The following is a 21,129-nucleotide window of genomic DNA, read 5'->3' as shown; positions in this document are numbered from 1 at the left end:
AACAAATGCATAATAGGTTAGTGTTCAGCACGTGGGGTTCATTGAAAGGCTTGCCCTTGAAGCAAAGTAACATACTACATTGAGTGCCATTACACAGTGCTGGTAGTTAAAGAAGTGAAGTCCTGCTGCTCAAGAATGCTACTAAGTGAAAACCATTCATTTACCAAGTGGCCTGTTTATTTCACTTAAGATGGACTTCAGTGAATGTAGTTGGTTGACCTCCCTTGCCAGTCTACTAAAATATCAGTCTGTGGATCGTTCCTCTAACGGGCGATAACTGACTTAGTAATCACTACTATTGCTTTCTTTTTAAAGTCCTCTGCAGTTAATGGAACATTTGGGTGTGTTTTTCTTATTCTTTCAGAAAAGGCATTTTGGAAAATCTTGAGATGGCATAGTCATACCTGTATGCTCTTTCCACTATCCAGCACCTGCCCTGTAACAGGGATAGGGAGGATCCACATAAGAATCCCTAAGTATAACACTGAAGGATCTTTTGGTGCATCTGTGGATGGTTTTATGTTCTTTTTCATTCCATTTTATCCCTTTTTTTGTAGCTCCTAGACTTCATGGCTTGCACACACACTACCTATACATCTCACTATATCACATGCCACAGTAAGAGAGTGCTCCTGTCTCTCAGCCATTCACTTGTTTTCTGCTATCTGTGTAATTCAAGTCTCAGTCCTAATATTCATCGTTGAACATTTCTTGAGTTTTTACGTAATACACCAAACTCTTCAGATCGTTCTTTTGGTTACAAATGATAAGACAGGCTCCATGCTAGCATTATCGAGAGGAGAATGCTGTGAAACACTGATGCAGTTACTATCACTTCCACACAACCACCTGTACACGTAGGATGTAAAAGCTCCTGGTTTCTCTCTCTACCTGGAGAATGGTATTGGTTATCTGCAGTGCCATTTGGGGGATTAATTGAATGTCCCACATACAGATCCAGGCCTTTGCTGGAGCACCATCTAAAGGATAGCAAAATGGAAGGCAAACAACATGAACACCCTCCTGGAGGTAAATCTCTTGTTGACATGCCTCTTTAGTTTCACTATGTTGCAAGGACATCCTTCACTATTGAGGGTTTTGTTTCACATCCATGCTGCACTTCCATTGGCAACAAAGGTCCTGGATTAGGTGCTCCTCAACAACCACTGGAGCAGGTATGTCTTGAGGTGTAGACATGCCCATTCCATGGTCCACTTACAGCCAGCCCAGTCCCAGGGAACACCCTCCTGTGTTAACCAGCCACAGCACACTGGTGGCACTCTAGAGCATGAACTACATTCCCCTGTCCCCTTTTGTTCCATAGGACTCATTGGTTTGGAGTGAGGAGAGTCCATCATGCTTTCCTACACCAGGGCTTGCAGTTCAAGCCGTAGACTTCAGATTGTTTGAAATCTGGTTAGATCTGTCGTGATAATTGCAGGATTATATCCTTAGTTTACCTGTTCTGATTCCATCTTCAAGTGCAAGAACACCATTACCTGACATCTATTGCCTGACCATTTTAGATTATATGGGCATGCTTTTTTCTGGATTTGGGAGTGGATGGGGTTCTCCCTCTTTTTTGACTTCCTTTGAGGAGTCAAAAATATGGAAGCCTGCTGGCCATTATCCTGAATACATATAATGATAAATGAGTCTTCCCTTCCCTACAACTCCGCCCTAGGTAACTCCTTCTTTGAAGAAACCTTGCTTATAAAACCTGCCTTGAACTCTTCAGCCCTTCATTCTTTCCCATGCAAAAAATATGAAGGGGATGACAATTCTTGGGTCATATCACCTAGAGAACCGAGCATTAATATTGTCTTTTTTGTGGCCTTTTGCAGCTCCCTAAAAACTTAGACATTTGGTGTGTAAGCCCCTGGTTAAATGAAGTTTGATCCTTACTAAATATACTAGGATGGACTCCTTTATGATATTTTTAATCCTGAATATGACCCATAGACAACATCACTTTACTAGCTTGCCACCGGATGATGAGTCTAAAGGACTAATTGTTATGGGCAAGACAGTGCTCTCATTTGCCATGTTGGCACGTAGCTTTTCCAACTGGTTTTCTCACCAATACAGATTCCAGTCCTCTCTATTGTGAATCAGACACTAGGGAAAAATGTTGTCCCTCCTTCAATATGAGTTCAAGGAGAAATTGGTTAAAACACTGGGGGTGGGGAGTGTTGCAGTATTGCATATTGTATAGTTAGGCATATGAGTATGTGCTTGCAGAGAATTATTTCAGTGTGTCTGTCCTCCCTTAAAGGAGAGTTCAGATGTGATATCCCGGATACCTTGTTTAAGAGAAATCTTGCTTGGCCAGCATTCTCTGGACCTGATAGCTGATCTCCTATAGGCCTTCATGATCCCCTGGCCCCTTCCTCCTTATTTTTGTTCTGGGCTTAGCTTACATAGGAGATGAAAGCCCCTCGCAGATGTAACACAGTCTTGCCTCTATCAGAGGTGTCGGCTAAGTCTCACCAAACTTGACTTCTCTGACCTAACAGTCTCAGTCTTAACTGTAGTCTTAGGCTACCTGTTGGGTGGTGTCTACATTTGAGTCAGCCTGTAAAAACATCACAAGGGACCACTGGATTATTTAATTTGCCCTCTACAGGAGTCTTGCTAAATCTCTTAGGTTCTCTGTCAGAAAGGACTGTGTTCAGAGAAAAAACATTGCTACAAAGCTTTTGGGACAGTCTTAGATTTTAAACCTTGTATGGATTTTAAACACTGTCCCTCCTTTGGATTGAAGATTTGGGTTCTACCCATAACTCTTATTAGTTTTGAAGGGGGCAGATGGATTTCACCCTATCGTGGTCCTCAACAACTGTAACAGACTCTTCAGAAGCTATGCTGTTTCTGCCATACAGTGCCTTCTGTGGTCTCACTGGAAGTAATAGATGCTTTCTGGTAGGAGGTTCCTTTAATTTGTCCCTTGTGGACACCACAAGGGAAAAGGGTGGTGGCCATTAGCTGAGCTGCTGCAGAGGCAGGTGGATACACCATTACATCCCCCTTTTCTAAATTTACCATAATGTGAGCTGAAACCAAGCAGGACTGATTAGGTAAATTTGAATTTCAACTGCAAAAGAGTAACATGTTGTAGTTGATCAAGTGAGATCTTGCTTTTGATAAACACATTTTGCCAGAGATGTATTGCTAAAATAAGTGAGAGCCGAATGGTGCTGAGAGGATACATCTTTCTCTGGCACCTGTAATGACAAAATAATTGGCAAATTAAAAAATGTTAAAACTGTATAAAAAGTAGGAATTGTCACTAAATACACACATACACATACATACATATATATTTATATTTATTTAGGGTCCAAGAACATTTCAGAAAATAAAGTCCTACATTTGCTTACATACACAGATTCAGGACTGAGCTAGTTAGCATCAAAGCTGCATAAAATTAATAAATATGTAATTGATTTTAGTTGCACCTTGTGGCAGACTTGGTTTACTGTATGTGAAATTAAAGAGCTAAATAATACATTTTGTGTTGGTCCCTTTCTGACTGGTTGTTGAAAAGTAAAACAAAGTATTAAAGGACCACTAAGGGAAAAAAATGTAAAAATATATATTTTTTAACTTTTCCTTGAGATTGGTTCATTGCAACCTGTATGCACCAGATAGAAATAGTTACTACTAATTTTATTCAGTTTGTAACCCTGCCTGACCTCCTGGGGGCAGACATCCTGATGAGAGTTTAGATAAAATCTTCCCTATGATACAGTGAAAGTCAAAATACAGTGCCCCTAGCTAGGCTGTCATAAGAGACTTCCATTCACTTAGAATGGAAGAAGAGGAAAGAGCAGCTAAGTTTGACAGGCCTCAGTAAAAGTGCCATTTACTGTCACACAGTGTCTTTTACAGATGTGTTTCCTAATGATGTGTTACATATTCTGTGAAAAAATCTTCCAGAACTGCCAGCTCATTGCTGAGATAACAGTTTATTTAGACATTCAACTTTGATCTGCTTCAGTTTTTTCTCAATTTACTCCTCCCATATTCCCACCCTTAGCTACAAGAGTTTCACATTTCCTGCTCTGCTAGGTTCAGCTAATTTGAATGATAATACACATCAAACAGAGCTGTTTGCAGTCAGGCAAACTGTTCCCTTATCTCTGTCCTTACTGCTATCATTTGAATAGCACTGTCACAGTAAGTCATGGCAGAAATATGCTTTTAGCAATCCTTAATGTAAAGGTTTCTAGGTATTTCCATGAACATGCCCGTAACATACACAGATAACAATTAATCTGGGCCACTGACAGATTTAGCTATGACTGCAAATCCATACTCTAACCAAAATGAATATTCATATTTGCCTTGCACATAATTGCAGTCCTCTGCATTTTTATCCATTAGGCATGCCACTGATGTGTCCTTCTGTCTGTAGTTACTGCTGCTGTTGTGTGCGCATATTCATTGCTGGTATGATGTTTTTGAAGCAACTTAGTATATCCTTTACTTCATGCTATGCAGTGCCTACTTACTGTTTTTGCTCTCTCTCAAAATTGTTTTCTTTTGCAGGTTGCCACAACATGCTGTTCTGTTCATCAATATACAGAAATTAACACTTTTGTCCAAGAAGCTATACAAACCAAACTGCCTCCAACTGTATGGTTTACACAACAGTCATTTTTTCTGTAACAGTAACTATTGGAATTCATTTATCATGTGAATTTAGTTCTTACAGCAGGGATCAAGCATGAGAGGCCCTCTATCCCAGGAACATCAACAAAGAAAATGAGCTGTCAAACACTTTGTAGGATTATATATAAACACCAACTAATATGTATAATAGGGTTAGGTATGGCGTCGGTTTCATTAAAAAATAGAGGCCAAAGGGCAAACCTTTGGTTTTAAATAGCTGAGCTAAAGCATCAAAGTACTTGCAGGTCATTAAATGTACAAACAGCGCATGGCAATGACAAGGCCTGCAAATACAGAAAATAAGACATTCTTTAAAGTTAGTATCCAGAGCAATTATGTAGATAACATACATTTCAGCTATCTTACCATCTGCAAGTGCATAACTTGTGAAGCCTGATGAATAACTGTGAGTCTGGCTTTCAGTGCAGGAAGGGGCAAGGTGAGCTAACAGGTATCATACTGAGAACATGACTTCATTATGCAGACATCATGACTCCTCAGTGATTAATTTCAATGGACTGTTCATCAACAGAACACAAAGAAGGTCTGATGCATATGCATGGGAACCCTAAGTCACAGACAGTGGCTTAGCAAATTCACAGGAATCTTAACAGCAGCATCAGAGGAGGTATGACCAGATTCACTTAGGAAACACGTTTTTTTAAGCCAAAGAAGAAATGCACATCAATAATTACCTAGTCCTTCTCTGCCACCAGTTACATTTAAGCATAGACAACTCACCAGAAAGTAGCCACAATCAAATGGACAGCCATATTTCTGCAGTTACTATTCCATGATACCATCGGACTTTACATTGGTACACCTGTAAGGAAAGCAGTAGACTGTTTATGAAAATCACAAAGTAAGTCATGTCAACAAATGGATGGCAGCCATTATAGGTGACACTGACTATTGGTTACACCATACTCTGCCACTTTTATACAACTAAGCAATATACTGAAGTGCAGTAATCAGAACCCCCTTTCTCTCTGCATCAGACCACATAGAAGTATCACTGGGGCTTCCAGGTACAGTTTATATCACAATGTTAAATCTCAGGTATGCACACTTTGTAAGAAATTCTTCTTCCCAACAATGAACACATAGACATGCATGGCTTATCCAGAACATGTTAGATGAAGTGAAGACACTGTAGTGTGCTTCTGCATGCTGACTGCCTGTAATGCATGATTACAATCATATGAAGCACCTCTGGAAACCACTTTCATCTGCAATATCACTATAGTTCCATCAAATCATGTGTAACAACTTGTCATCAGTGTCTCTAATCATTGATGACAACTGGGCAAGAACATTTAGAGAAAAAAGATATGCCCCTTGGTTATGTGTATAGTTCTCACTGCACATTTTGAACCTCTTCTACCCTCACTATAGATTTTAAAGAAATTTCTTACTTTTAAGATATCACCTTGCTTCCTTTGTTTTGGTGCAAACAAAGATAACTGTTACATAGCACTTTTACTGCTTACTCCTGTTACCTTTCAACCACTACTCAAAACAAAGATTATGGTCAGGTTTGAATGCACTCCATAAAGCCTGTATGTACCCTCTATTGGCTGTGTGCCTCCCATCAAAGTCAGCAGCCTTATTCCAATAAGCTAATGGTTGGCCAGTCTGTAGTTAGCCATGCTGGGTTATCTTTGGCAGCTGTGTTGAGATACAGCTGGATGCATAACCAATGAACCTGTGAACAATGACCTGTCAATTTCTACTCAGTGCAGGTTCACTGACAGGACGCAGTTTGTAAATGGATGACATGATGCTACTCAGGAGGAGGATGGCCGTCCTGTGTTTCCAGGGGACAAGATGGAAGGGCAGTGCAGCCAAGGCACTTAGCTTCGGATCCACCGTCTACTTCTGTAGGATGATGGCCATCCAGTGTTTCCAGGGGACAAGATGGAAGGGCAGTGCAGTTAAGTCACTTGGCTTCGGATCCACAGTCTACTTCTGTGTAGGAGAATAGGCCACAAATGCTCTGTGAATTGTGGCAAGAGAAAAGGGTTCAGAAGGCAGGAAGGGATACTGTTTCACTAAGTGACAGGCTCCTGCCAATCAGACTCCATGTGTAATGATAGTGCATTACTCATAATGTCATCCTATGGCTCACTACCGGGTTGTGACAGGGTTCACTTCAGTCAAAATGGCTCCTTAGTGCACTGTTGGAGGTATGGACAGAAAAAAATATCATAGATGACTAGTAAATAATCACACTGGAGCCAGTGTGCAAGAACTGATGGCACATCCACAACTGTGAGCAGGACAAAGGCTTCAAACTTCAGTCACACTGCATGAAAGTTATGCAGATGGGGGTTATTAATTGGACACACAGGGTCGTAGAATGTAAGGTGGGAGATTAACAGTTCATATTCCTATCAGATGCAGCATAACTGACTCAATGTTTGCTGTGAGACTGTTTAGAAGACACGAGAAATGATGAGCATAACTGACTCAGTGTTTGCTGAGAACAAGTCTAGAAGACATGGGAGATGATGAGAGAGTCCAAATGCTCACTCCTGTACTTGGATAAAGTAGATGACAAGGTCCCTTGAAAGCTCTGTTGGGCAGTACTGTGGTAGTTCAAACTCCGGAAAACATTGGTAGAATTAGTGCAGGTGAAGTACAAGGACCCAATGAGTCAACATTGAACCATCTTCTGTCTCACATCTGGCTGACTTTCTCCACCAATATGGCAGATTTGGAGCGCTTTTACAAGGAAGAGTAGGCAAATATTGCCAAGGCAGGATGTGCTATGCTGATAGACTCCTACTCAAGAAGACTGAATGCTGTAACTAAATCAAAAGGTGCTTGAACAAAATATTAGTTTAAGGGTGTGCACAGTTATGCAACCAGCGTATTGAACATTTTTTGTATTTATTTTTTTTTTCACCTAACAGTTTTGTTATTTTTTTCTATTGAATTGTACAAGTCATAGGTCACAGTAAAGGTGGGAATAATTTTGAAATGAGTTATTGTGGTCTCCTTTTTTAATATCATAAAAACTTGGCATTTTAACAGGGGTGTGTAGACTTTTTATATCCACATAAATGCGCACACACACACACACAACTAAATTTCTGACACATTTTATCAATATATATAATGCAAAGGCCAATGAGCACAGGAACATGAACAAAGGACAACACTTATTAGTATTATACACAAACTTTATCCCAGATTGTGTGGTAGAGAAGCTAACAGAACAAATGCAGGCCTTATTGAATGGAAAACAGATCAGGACTTTTCCCAAGATTAGCTGCATCTGTGGGAAATTCTTTTGACTACACTAAGCAATTAACTGGAAGAATTCTGTAGAATATCAGAGATACAAAGCAGCTGGGATGGGTGAACCCTTTCTCTTTTTTCATAGTGACAGGGTCACTGAGAACTAAGGCTTTTTTTATTAGTGAAGTGGTATACGACTTTAAGCTAACTATCCATGTACTCATTTTCTTTCTAGAGTCCAAAAAAAAACAGAGAAGGAAGGATACTTCTTCCTGTGGATAGCTACGGACAACTCAAGTACCATTTTGAAGCAACCAGTGTTTCGGAACTCCTGATCAGATGTTCATTGCTTGTGAAGTTAATAAGGAGGGACAACTTGTATGAAAACTGTTTAGCAAGTGGCTGTCTAGGGCTATCACTTTTTTATCTCACCACCAAGTATTACAGGTAGATTCAAGGCACACTCTTCCAGGGCCTTGGCTTCAATTATGGATTTCTTGGAAATGAGTGGGAGTACAGAAGTATTCTAGGAGCAGCAACTTGGCTTTCTCGTCAAACTTTCTCAAACAGATTCCTTTTCCAGGTCTAGGACAAGCTGTGTTAGAATCATTTACCAACGACTTTGAGATGCTTGCCCTTCCGTCTCCTAGTTGTCACCCCATATTATCTTAGAATACCACAACAGTGATCAGTCAAACATGCTGTAACGGTGCATTTACTTACACAACTGTACAGTGATCTTCATTTGAATCAGTGCTGCAGTAGTCAGTACCCCCCCTTTTTTGGTGTGTTTTTTATGCCAGAGTGTGGACATGTACATTTTATCTTCCAAGGAAACTCTGCTCAACGCTTGGCATCCCTCTTTGCAGTAACATAAACAAAGGAGAACTAATTATATATAATACTTCTTCAAAATTATAAATAAAACATATATGTTTGTTTGTCTTTTCGTCTTTTCCCAGTTAGGGATTGCCACAGCGGAACTCTGGTCCGCTAATGATTGGCAGTCGATTTTTATGGTACTGAGTTGCCAGCCTGGCGACCAACCTTCAGCGAAGGCACACCCATTCAGGCATGTCTTTCGGAGGCCACTTGACTGCGGGGAAGACATGCAGACTCCACACAGAAGGCACTCCAGCTGAGAATCGACCAGGAAAACCTCTTGCTGTGAGGCAGCAATGCTACCGCTGTACTACCACGGCTTAAATAAAACATATATGTAAAGGAGCGTAACTAAAACATAAAAATAGGAACTAGAAAATTTTTTCACATGTACATAAAACATTATCTAATTACGAATAAAGGCAGAGGTGACAACATCTAAGCCAAGCAGTATACAAGGTGTCAGTGAGTAGTTTGGCAGCAATGGTGTAATTAAAAAAATTGACAGAGAATAACATGGGGTGAGGTTATAGGTGAGATAAGTTAAACTTGTATACAGTATAGAGGAAAACATCTGCAGGGAACGATAGAGCAGGTATGTCTGACAAAAAATAGTACAGTTGAATGACAGCACAAGAACAATGCCAATAGCTAGCTGTGCTAGGAAGGTATGCATGTGTACATTTTATTTATTTATTTATTTCAGTTTGGTGACCGGGGAAGTCCACTGGGCCCATGAGTGCCCGTTTTCAGTGGAGGCCCGGGGAGAAAAGCTCCAACTATTACATAAGCATTGAAGATACAAAAGTATGTAAGTTACAGAAATAAAGTACAGTTTACATGAATGAACATTCTGTATCAGGCTTAGTAGACAGAAGACAATTATGATGTATCAGGAAGGCAGTACTGTGGAGATTCACACTAGGAAAAAAATCATCATAACAATTGAAGTGTAGCAAACTTTTACAAAAACAACCGATTAAAGTAAGGAAACAGTTTACAAGCATTAATTTGACAAAACGGTTATTTACAATATTTATAAGGAGGATAGATATAGCATGTTAAACTAAGGAAACCATTTGAAAGCATTCATTTGACATAAGAAGCTATTTACAATATTTACAAGGTAGATAGATATAGAATCTTCAGAAGAAGTTGTAGATAGCTAGAGACAACTCAGGGTACTAGTTGTTGTTAGAAAGAATAAGGAGGCAAGGAGTAAAAATTCCTTTGGGTAGTAGTTAGAAGGAATTAGACAGGGTTGAAGCAGGAGCATTTCCATTTGGAGTGCAAGTAAGTGAAAATCTGGGTTTTAAAGTTTTCTGAATTAGTTATTGTCCGGAGTGTGGAAGGGAGAGAATTCCATTTCTTACCTAGTGAGAAAGAGAGGAGAAGCTGACCAGCAAGCCGTTTTGGTGTGTGAATAGAGATTAGGTTTTGATTTTCAGATCTAAGAGGTCTATTGGGGGTGTAGGGGGGAAGGATGTTTATTAGAGCTGGACATTTGTTTGGGTGAAATATAAGTCTGCGTGCTGTGGTGAGTTGGAGGTAGTCTAGATAATTTGGGAGTTCCAGCCAGTTTAGAGAGTTAAGGGTATGGCAGTGATGGGTGGAATTTTTGGATCTGGAGGCAAATTTATAGATTTTGTTATAGCAGTTTTCCAGTTTAGAGGTATTGGTGGTGGTCAGGTTAGTTAGAAGAGGGGCTCCATATAATAGGGATGGGAGGAGGTAGGTAGTAGCTAACATAGGTCTAGTAGAGTTTGAGAGAAAGAGATTGTTCCTATAAAGCACTCCTAGCTTTTGATGGGTTTTCTTTATATTTTGTTGGATATGGATATCAAACTTGAGTTGTTCATCTATAGTAATGCCAAGAAGTTTTGCAAAGGGAACTACATCAGTGGGAGAATTGGAATGGCTGAGGACTTTAAATGAATTTTTGTCAAAAGAGAAAGTCTTGGAGGGAGAGAAAAAGTAGAAGTTTAGGTTTATTTGTGTTTATAGACAGGTAATTTTGTTGTATCCAGTTTTCAGTAATAGAAAAGGCAGCTTGGGTTTTAGTCAGAAATTCAGGGAGGTTGGAGGCAGAGCAGACTATTGTAGAATCGTCTGCATATTGAATGATTTTGGCATCAGGAATGGCAGAGTGAAGGTTATTTATAAAGATGTTAAATAGCAGAGGTCCGAGGATGGACCCTTGGGGGATGCCAGTTGGGGTAGGAAGAAATGAGGAGATGGTGTTCTTCCGCTTAACTGCTTGAGATCTCTCAGACAGGTAGCTAGAGAACCATGCCACAGTGTTCAGAGCGAGATGTAGGTTGGAGAGATGATAGATAAGGTGGTTATGGGAAACAGTGTCGAAAGCCTTGGAAAGGTCAAGTAGAACTGTGGAAACTGAATGGCCTGAATCTCGGGCTTGGTTGACAGTTTCTAAAAAGGAGAGTAGAGCGGATGTTCATCGTGTTTCACTGTTGCAGTCATGACTGTAGGGTTCTCCCCTGCCGGCAGGCAGCCCTCGGTTGGCCAGAATCCCAAAGTCTGGGTCCGGCGTCGGCTGTTCAACCATGCTCCATGACGTCAGAGCACCAGGAGTACAAAGCTGACAGCCAACGCCATCTTCTCCAGTCTTTCTTGCCGTGTGGTGATAGCAGTTCGCAAGTGCCGGTCGGCTGACTCCTGACGAATTTTACTGATATACTTCGGTCCGAAGACTTTCTTCTCCACTCAAAGCTAAGTACCCCGTTGAAACTTTTTCTTGCTCCACTCCGATGTCAGAAAAAGTTAATAATTGTATTTCATGTGGGAAGCAAATACCTCATAAGGATTTTCATTCTTACTGTATTCCTTGCTTGGGCCCTGACCACGACGTAGCTAGTTGTCGGTTTTGTGCTAGATTCAATCAACATACAATTAAGCGAAGGTACGATTTTGCTTTTCATTACTTCGGTAGGCGCTTTAACTACAAAATGTCATCAGATACAGTCCCGGCTACCGGAGTTCACAAACATCGCAAGGATAAAGACAGGCCTCTGAGGTCCAAATCTGATGATAGCGCACAAGCGGAGCCAGCTTCAGGTTCGGCCGTCGTCAGTGAGGCACTTTTGCAGCCGCTGTCATCGGCCATTTCAGAACCGACGGCCGAAACGGACTCTTATGATGAGCCAACCAGGCCTTTAAATATTTCTGTTGCAGGACCTTCGGACAATGCTCCTTCGGATGGGTCTGGAGCCGCTGTGCAGGTACCGGCTTCCGAAGGGGTTTTCAGGCCTACTCAGCTACTAATAAAGGCAAAGGCAAAGACTCCTTCAAAATCAAAGACTTCTACACAGGCCTCTTCTGAATCGGCTCCCAAGTCACAGAAACAGTTACTCAAGATGGCGGAGGATTTACTTACTATGATTAGGGGTTCTCATCCCCCTCCAGACAAAAGGCCAAGGCAGGATGTTTCTTATGATTCCTCTGATCAGGCTTCTGTTTCCTCAGTTTCTTCTTCTGATCAGGAATATTCTTTCCCTCCTTATGAGGATTCTGATGCTGAAGAACCCATTCCTTCAGCTTCTCCCCCTGAGGATGTCTCTTTTGGGAAAACTTTGCATGAAATGAGGGAACATTTCCACTGGGAAGGACAGGAGTATTTGGAATCCAAGAAAAGACTGAGGGAATTTCTTCTTCTTCCCCAACATAGACCCCTGGCTATTCCTCCTGTTTTGGATATTGTGGATGATGCCTTTTCGGAGGCTAACTTAACCCCTGACTCTTTTCCTCCTGCTCCTGTTAAGCCTGATAGATATTACAGGGTTCCTGATTCCCATCAGTTTTTATACAAGAACCCTTCTGCTGACCCTGAAACCATTTCTCAGGGTCCTAAGGGAGTTAAGGCTGCTTCTGCCAAAAATCCTATTCCTACTGAAAAGGATTCTTGATCCTTAGAAAGATGGGGCAAAAAGGTGTACACTTCTGCTACTTTGTCCATTAGGGCTTTAAACTGTCAGTTTCATATGTTTAAATACCAGCAGTTTCTATTGTCTGTCTTAAAACAAAAGCTTACTTCCATTTCTGCCTGTGCAGATGATAAGGAATTACATGACTTATTGCATGCCACTGAACAGGTTGGGAAGCATGGTTTACACTGTGGATTTGATGCCTTGGAGGCTTCTTGTAGGGCTGCGGCCTCTGGCACAGTCATTAGAAGGCATGCATGGCTAAAGGAACAAAATTTACCTGAACAGGTAAAGGCAAAATTATTGGATTCTCCTGTTCAGCATAATGTTTTGTTTGGATCGAAAGCTGAAGAGGTGATTAAAAAGATGGAGGATAAGGTGAAATCCATGCAAACAGTTAAAGATTTCTTACAAGTACAGCCTCCTAGATTTAGCAGGAATTGGCCTTCAAAAAATTGGTCCTTTCCCACTTCAGACAGGCCTCAGAGGGGTAGATACAGACGTTCCAGAGGGAGGCCTCAATCACAAGCTGCTTATAGACCAAGACAGTGGACTGCTTCCACCCCTAGGTGAGCAGAGGACAGGTCACAATCTCAAAGGAAACGAACTCAATGACTCCCTCTGTGGGGCTACAGGAACTTCTTGCCTGGAAGCCTCTCTCAGAGGAAAACTCTCTCTTTTTTTATCAAAATTGGACTCAAATAACCCAAGACAAATGGGTTTTGGATGTGGTTTTAAGAGGTTACAAATTCCATTTTCATACCTTGCCAAGGCCAAGCGGATGGCCAGACCTTCCAAAACATCTATGGACGGAGGCCTTAAACCAGGTGGAAGCTCTTTTGGCTATGAATGCCATAGAACTGGTTCCTCTTTCAGAGATGGGAAAGGGGTTTTATTCAAGGCTCTTTCTAGTCCCAAGGAAGCAAAACTCATGGAGACCCATTCTGGATCTGTCGGTCTTGAACACCTTTCTAGAGATTCCAAAATTCATGATGCTTACTCTACAGCAGCTACTTTCAATGCTGTCCAAAAATGCATGGATGGTAACTTTGGATTTAAAGGAGGCATATTTACACATTCCCATCAGGCAGGATCGCAGAAAATACCTCAGGTTCAAAGCCGGATCGAGGCACTTTCAATTCTCTGCGCTGCCCTTTGGATTATCTACTGCACCCAGGGTCTTCACCAAATGCCTGGCTCCAGTAGTAGCTTACTGCAGACTCAAGGGAATTCAAATTTACCCTTATCTGGATGATTGTCTAATTCAGGCAGACAGCAAGGATGTCTTACTCCAGCATCTAGAATTTGTACAGAACCTCCTCAAGTTCCTGGGAATCTCTGTAAACATAAAAAAGTCAAATTTGACACCATCACTACAGATAACTTTTCTGGGTGCACTTCTAAACACCACAACCCAGATGGCATTTCTGACATCCGAAAAACAGTTACAGCTGGCTTCAACTTTCAGAACCTTGGCAACTTTAACTCATCTATCTGCAAGGAAATTCCTGCAGACTTTGGGTTACATGGCCTCCTGCATCCTTCTCGTACCATATGCAAAACTACACATGAGGAAAATACAGTGGTACCGAAAAAGTGTATGGTCTCAGCATTGCCACAGTTTAGACATACTGATCTCCATTCTTCCTTGCCTTCAAAAGGAATTTCTTTGGTGGTCCAGGGCATGTGCTCTAAACAAAGGGAAGCCCTTCTGTCTGCCTCCTGCCTCTCAGATTCTAACCACGGACGCCTCGGATTATGCTTGGGGAGCCCATTTTCAGGGCAATTGTTTGCAGGGCCTTTGGACAAAGGATCAGAAGCACCTGCATATCTATTTAAAGGAAATGTTAGCCGTTCAGAAAGCTCTATTGGCCTTCAGGAATCTTATACAACCAGACAACTGTTAATACGGACAGACAACACCACAGTTATGTGGTACATAAACAAGCAGGGGGGATCTCATTCCTACCCCCTTTGCAGACTAGCCATGGATCTATGGGACACAGCTCTATCTTGCAATCTGGATCTTCAAGCTCAGTTTCTACCAGGAAAACAAAACTTCCTGGCAGACAGTCTGAGCAGAAATCTTTCGGATCCACATGAGTGGATGCTGGACACCAAACTATTCAGGATGATAACAGCAGTCTGGGGATGTCCTCACATAGACCTCTTTGCATCCCATCTCAATCATCAGCTGCAGACTTTTTGCACCAGGATTTTCCACACAGAAGCTTGGAAAGTGGACGCCCTGTCATTCAGTTGGAGGAACCTCTCGGGATATGCCTTTCCACCTCTTCCTCTTCTTCCACGGGTTTTATTGAAGATAAAACAGGACAAGCCCAAGATGACCATCTTGCTGGCTCCAACTTGGCCTCGGCAGTTTTGGTATCCAACTCTAAAAAACCTATGCCTCGAGCCCCTTTGGGTTTTTCCTCAGTCTCCGAACCTTCTGTCCCAACATCAGGGTCAGGTTCTACACTCTCATGTCAGAACTCTCAGCCTGGCGGCCTGGTTAATCCAGGGCCTTTGATTTCTTCTTTACTGCCCAAGCAGGTTATGGATGTCATTTTAGAAGCCAGACGTCCTAGCACTAGAAAATCTTATGCAGGAAAATGGAAAAGATTTTGTTCCTGGATGCAGGCTCAGGATTCTGATCCTCTTCTTCCCGACATTACTTTAATTTTACTTTACTTGACAGATCTCTTACATAAGGGTCTCTATTTCTCTTCCATTAAGATACATGCCTCTGCTATTTCTGCTCATTATAATACAGACCCTCCCATCTTTTCCCACCAGCTCATGCGACAGTTTCTCAGAGGAGCTAAGAACTTAAGACCTCCTAGATCTCCTCCTATTCCTGCTTGGGATCTCAACTATGTTTTGGAAAAACTAACCTTGCCTCCTTTTGAGCCTGCTGCTTCTTCTGACATCAAGTTTTTATCTTGGTAGACAGCCATCCTGTTATCCCTAACCTCTGCCAGGAGGGTTTCAGAGTTACAAGCTCTTATGGCTGTGGAACCTTATATTATTTTTCATCAAGACAGGGTATCTTTGAGGACTAATCCTACCTTCATGCCTAAGGTGGTTTCCAAAGTGGCTTTAAATCAAACTATACACTTGCCAACCTTTTTCCCCACTCCTCAAAATAAAGGGGAAAGGATCTTACATTCCTTGGATGTACACAGACAGCTACGTTTTTACCTGAACAGAACCAAGGACATCAGAAAATCAGAACAATTGTTTGTTTCTTATGCTTCAAGTTCCCAAGGTAAAGCCATTTCAAAACAGACCATTTCTAAATGGATTGCTCATGGAATCAGATTTTGTTATTCTCACCATGGAAAGCAAATCCCAGGGACTATAGGGACTCATTCCACCAGAGCTGCTGCCACTTCTGCGACCTTCCTCAGGGGAGTTCCTACCAAGGACATTTTGGAAGCTGCAACTTGGAGTTCAGTGCATACATTTTCTAAGCACTACAATCTACCTCTCTACTCTAAGTCTAGGGCAGGCTTTGCCTCTGCAGTCTTGCAGGGCCTTTTAGCCACCCCTTCCTCTTTATGACCACCTCCCTTTCTTTCAGCTTTGGGATTCTACCCTACAGTCATGACTGCAACAGTGAAACATGATGAACATAGTACAGTTGTGTACACCTACCATAAATGTAGATGTTCGAGTGTCTTCACTGTTGCAGTCTGGGTTTCCCTCCCTCCTGTCCCCTCTTAATTTTACTTTTGTGTATTTCCTTTTTTTTCACCTTTCTTCTGAGGTGTATTTGCAAAGGTTATGGGACCTTTTTCATTTTGGGACTCCTGACATCTGGGGCAAGAAAAACTGGAGAAGATGGCGTCGGCTGTCAGCTTTGTACTCCTGGCGCTCTGACGTCATGGAGCATGGTTGAACAGCCGACGCCGGACCCAAACTTTGGGATTCTGGCCAACCGAGGGCTGCCTGCAGTCATGACTGCAACAGTGAAGACACTCAAACATCTACATTTATGGTAGGTGTACACAACTGTACTTTATGGTGCTATGGCCAGGATGGAAGCCATGCTGGGTAGATGTTAGGAGTTGGTTTTGGGTTAGGTTAGGCATGAGTTGGAGATGGATACATTTTTCTAAGATTTTGGAGATTGGGACAGCAGAGCAGTGGGCCAGAAGTTTGAAATGTCAGTATTCGTGCCACCTTTGTGGAGAGAAAGAATGTAAGCAGAACACCATAGTTTGGGTACATATGACTCCTTTATAGATCTGTTGATTATGATGCTAATTGGGAGTGCAATACTGTCTGCTGCACATTTTAGGAAGGAGGAGGGAATGTTATCAGGAGCATTGGAGCAAGCTTTAAGTTTAGATAAGAATCTTTTTATGAGATTAGTGGAGACTGGCTTAAGCTCAAATATAGGGTGGTTAGGGGAAGAGGAATGGAGGTTAGGTGGATTACTGTTAGGGAAGGTCTTGGTCAGGTTGGAGATAGCTTCAATAAAAAAATAATTAAATTTGGAGCTTAGTTCAAGGTCAGATATGCTTGGGTCAGGGCAGGGGTTGTTCTTGGAGCCAGGGTTGAGAAGGGAGCTTATGGAGCTCCAGAATTGTTTGGGGTTATAGTTATTGTTGAACTGTAGTTTAAAGTAGTAGGATTTTTTGTCCTTTGTGATGAGTTGCTTTGCGAGGTTATGGAGTTGTTTGTATTCGATCAGGGTTTTGGGCAGTTTGTTGTTAAGGTGAAGCTTCCTGACTTTGTCCCTTTGATGCATAATTTCCATGGTTTCTTTGGAGAGCCATGGGGTGATTTTAGCTTTTATTCTTCTGTTTCTTAGTGGTGCTAGGGAGTTTAGAGTGTTGAGGAAGACTGAGTTGAAGTGTTCTATTGCTTTATCAAGAGAAAGGGTGTATAGGATTTGCCAGTTTATTTGTTTAAAAATATTTGAGAAGGTTGAGGGGTTGAACTTGCTAAGGTTTCGGGTGAAAATGTAGTGATGCTGATGGGGGTTAGAGGAAGTTGAGTGCTGTATGAGGGCAGGAAGGTGGTCGCTAATGGTGTCAGGAATGGTACCAGAGTACGTTATTTTGTTTGGATGGGAGACTAGGATCCAGTCTAAAATAGATCCTGGGGGATTTGTTTTGTTGGGTCAAGTGGTGGACAAGATTACTTGAGTGAAGTTATAGAGGTTGATGGATAGGATGCGAGAGAGATTATTAAACTTGTTCCAGTCGAGATTTACGTCCCCTAGAATATAAGTTTCGTAATTAATTTCAGATGAGGCCTATAGGAGGATGTTTTCGAGGGTAGCAATGTTGTTCCTAGGGGAAATGTAAAGGGCTATGATGTAGATATTTTTGTGCTTGTTTATTTTTAGTAGACCAACTGTTAGTTCGGTATTGTTGAATTGTGGGATAGGAATTTGGAGGGGAATTAACGTAAGAAGATAGTAGATAAGGGCAGTGCCACCACCTTTTTTATTTAGTCGGTCAGTTCTAAGGGACTGGAATCCTTTAGGCAAGATTTCAGAGTCAGAGATATGGGGTTTGAGCCAGTTTTCTGAGATGGCTAGGATGTCAGGTTGGTTATGAGTTAGCCATACTTGAAAGTGGTGAATTTTATTGCTAAGACTTTGAGCATTGTGAGTAAAGAATTTTAAGGTATTGTGAGTGGAGGGGGGGGGGGTTAGTAAGGGGGCTAGGTCCAGGGTTGGGATTGATATCTCCAGCAAATAAAAGGTTGCAGAAGAATGAAGTATTTAGCCATTTGGGTTTATTTTGTATAAGTTTAGGAGGAAATAACATTAGTTTAGAGGTAAGTATTTTGGCATTAGAGGTGATAATTTTAGGATAGAATATATGCAAGGTGTGGGATTGAATAAGGGAAGGGGAGATGTGGTAGTAATGAGAGAGAATATGGGAGAAGACTGGTGAATATGTCAGTTTGAGAGGAAGGTCAGGAAGGTGGAACATAGGAGGAGTATGAGGTTGTGTAACATAGAGGAATTAGGAGTATAAGGAGGCAGCAGGGGGCATGGAGGGTGTGTAGAATTAAGGGAAGCATCTTGGAGCACAGGTAGTTTGATGTGTTTAGTTTGAGGGGATGAAGTAGGTGAGAGATGTAAGGGGATGGAGACAGAAAAGTAGTTTATTGAAATTAAAATTAGAGAGAAGCAGGGTAGGGGAGTATAAAAAGGTGGGAGTAGAAGAGTGTGAAAGTCTTAATATAGGAGGAAGAGAAGAGTTGTAAAGAGGGAAACGTTTTAATTGGGTAATACGGTAGGGAGGGTGGGGTGTAAATTGGAGGAGAGTCTATTGGGTAGTTTGGATTAGTGGGAGGAGTAAGGGAGGAATAAATGTAGAGGTGCTGGGGTGGGTGAGAATTGAGGGCAGGGTAGGGGAGCAGAGTGAGCCCGCAGGGCGAACGGAGCGGGTAGAGCCAGGGAGGATGAGAAAAGTGTATCAGTGAAGGAGAGAAGAGGTCTGAGATAAGGAGACTAAAGTAGAGGCACTTAGTTTCAGAGTTAAGGAAGCAGAATGTTTCACAACAGCTAGGGGCTATACAGGGCAGGGAAGGTGTAAAAAGAAAGAGTGAATAAATATGGTTCTTAGAACAGGGCAGAGTTAGGTTAAGGTAGTGTAGTCATACATAGGGGTGTAGAAATAAGCAGGAGATGCTTCCACCTAGTGGCCAGACTCAATAATTGCAGAGATAGGAGAAAGGTGTATTAGTGAAGGAGAGAATAAGTCTGAGGTAAGGAGACTACAGTAGAGGCGCTTAGTTTCAGAGTTAAGGAAGCAGAATGTTTAACAGCAGCTAGGGGCTATACAGGGCAGGGAAGGTGTAAAAAGAAAGAGTGACTAAATCTGGTTCTTAGAACAGGGCAGAGTTAGGTTAAGGTAGTGTAGTCACACATAGGGGTGTTGAAATGAGCAGGAGATGCTTCCACCTAGTGGCCAGACTCAGTAATTGCAGAGATAGAAGAAAAGTGTATCAGTGAAGGAGAGAAGAGGTCTGAGGTAAGGAGACTACAGTAGAGGCGCTTAGTTTCAGAGTTAAGGAAGCAGAATGTTTCACAACAGCTAGGGGGCTATACAGGGCAGGGAAGGTGTAAAAAGAAAGAGTGACTAAATCTGGTTCTTAGAACAGGGCAGAGTTAGGTTAAGGTAGTGTAGTCATACATAGGGGTGTAGAAATAAGCAGGAGATGCTACCACCTAGTGGCCAGACTCAATAATTGCAGAGATAGCAGAAAAGTGTATCAGTGAAGGAGAGAAGAGGTTTGAGGTAAGGAGACTACAGTAGGGTTACCACATGTCCCACTTTGCGAGGGACAGTCCCTCTTTAGGCAGTTGTGTCCTGCGAAAAAATCAAAAAATAGCAAATGTCCTGAGATTTCAGGACAAAAATGTTTCCTAAGTTTTCTTTAATAGTTGCATAAAACAGTTATTTTATATATGAAACTTCTATATGTTATGTGAAGTAGCATAAGCAATTCAAATGTTACTAGAATAAGCTTTTATTTGTGCAAAAAAGTAAAGTACTGTGCTATGCATGGCTGTAGGTATGTTTTGTCTTGCAAAATCTGACATTTCTACAGAACATGTCCTACTTTGGGCATTTGAAAAGGTGGCAACCCTAGACTACAGTAGAGGCGCTTAGTTTCAGAGTTAAAGAAGCAGAATGTTTCACAACAGCTAGGGGCTATACAGGGCAGGGAAGGTGTAAAAAGAAAGAGTGACTAAATCTGGTTCTTAGAACAGGGCAGAGTTAGGTTAAGGTAGTGTAGTCATACATAGGGGTGTAGAAATAAGCAGGAGATGCTTCCACCTAGTGGCCAGACTCAGTAATTGCAGAGATAGGAGAAAAGCGTATCAGTGAAGGAGAGAAGAGGTCTGAGGTAAGGAGACTACAGTAGGGTTACCACCTGTCCCACTTTGCGAGGGACAGTCCCTCTTTAGGCAGTTGTGTCCTGCGAAAAAATCAAAAAATAGCAAATGCCCTGAGATTTCAGGGCAAAAATGTTTCCTAAGTTTTATTTAATAGTTGCATAAAACAGTTATTTTATATATGAAACTTCTATATGTTATCTGAAGTAGCATAAGCAATTCAAATGTTACTAGAATAAGCTTTTATTTGTGCAAAAAAGTAAAGTTCTGTACCGTGCACGGCTGTAAGTATGTTTTGTCTTGCAAAATCTGACATTTCTACAGAACATGTCCCACTTTGGGCATTTGAAAAGGTGGCAACCCTAGTACAGTAGAGGCGCTTAGTTTCAGAGTTAAAGAAGCAGAATGTTTCACAACAGCTAGGGGCTATACAGGGCAGGGAAGGTGTAAAAAGAAAGAGTGACTAAATATGGTTCTTAGAACAGGGCAGAGTTAGGTTAAGGTAGTGTAGTCATACAT

At 41.7% G+C, this 21,129-nt stretch overlaps 1 protein-coding gene across 1 annotated transcript in view; it reads left to right on the top strand.

The window, feature by feature from the left end:
* ABCC10 (ATP binding cassette subfamily C member 10) overlaps window positions 1-21,129 on the top strand; it is a 1,243,619-nt gene that overhangs the window by 1,123,331 nt on the left and 99,159 nt on the right. The gene's annotated exons all lie outside the window — the stretch shown is intronic.

The sequence above is a fragment of the Protopterus annectens genome, chromosome 1.part0 (assembly GCF_019279795.1).
Source record: "Protopterus annectens isolate FY-2018-M chromosome 1.part0, PAN1.0, whole genome shotgun sequence".
NCBI lineage: Eukaryota > Metazoa > Chordata > Ceratodontiformes > Protopteridae > Protopterus > Protopterus annectens.
This window is presented reverse-complemented; position numbering and strand designations above follow the sequence as displayed.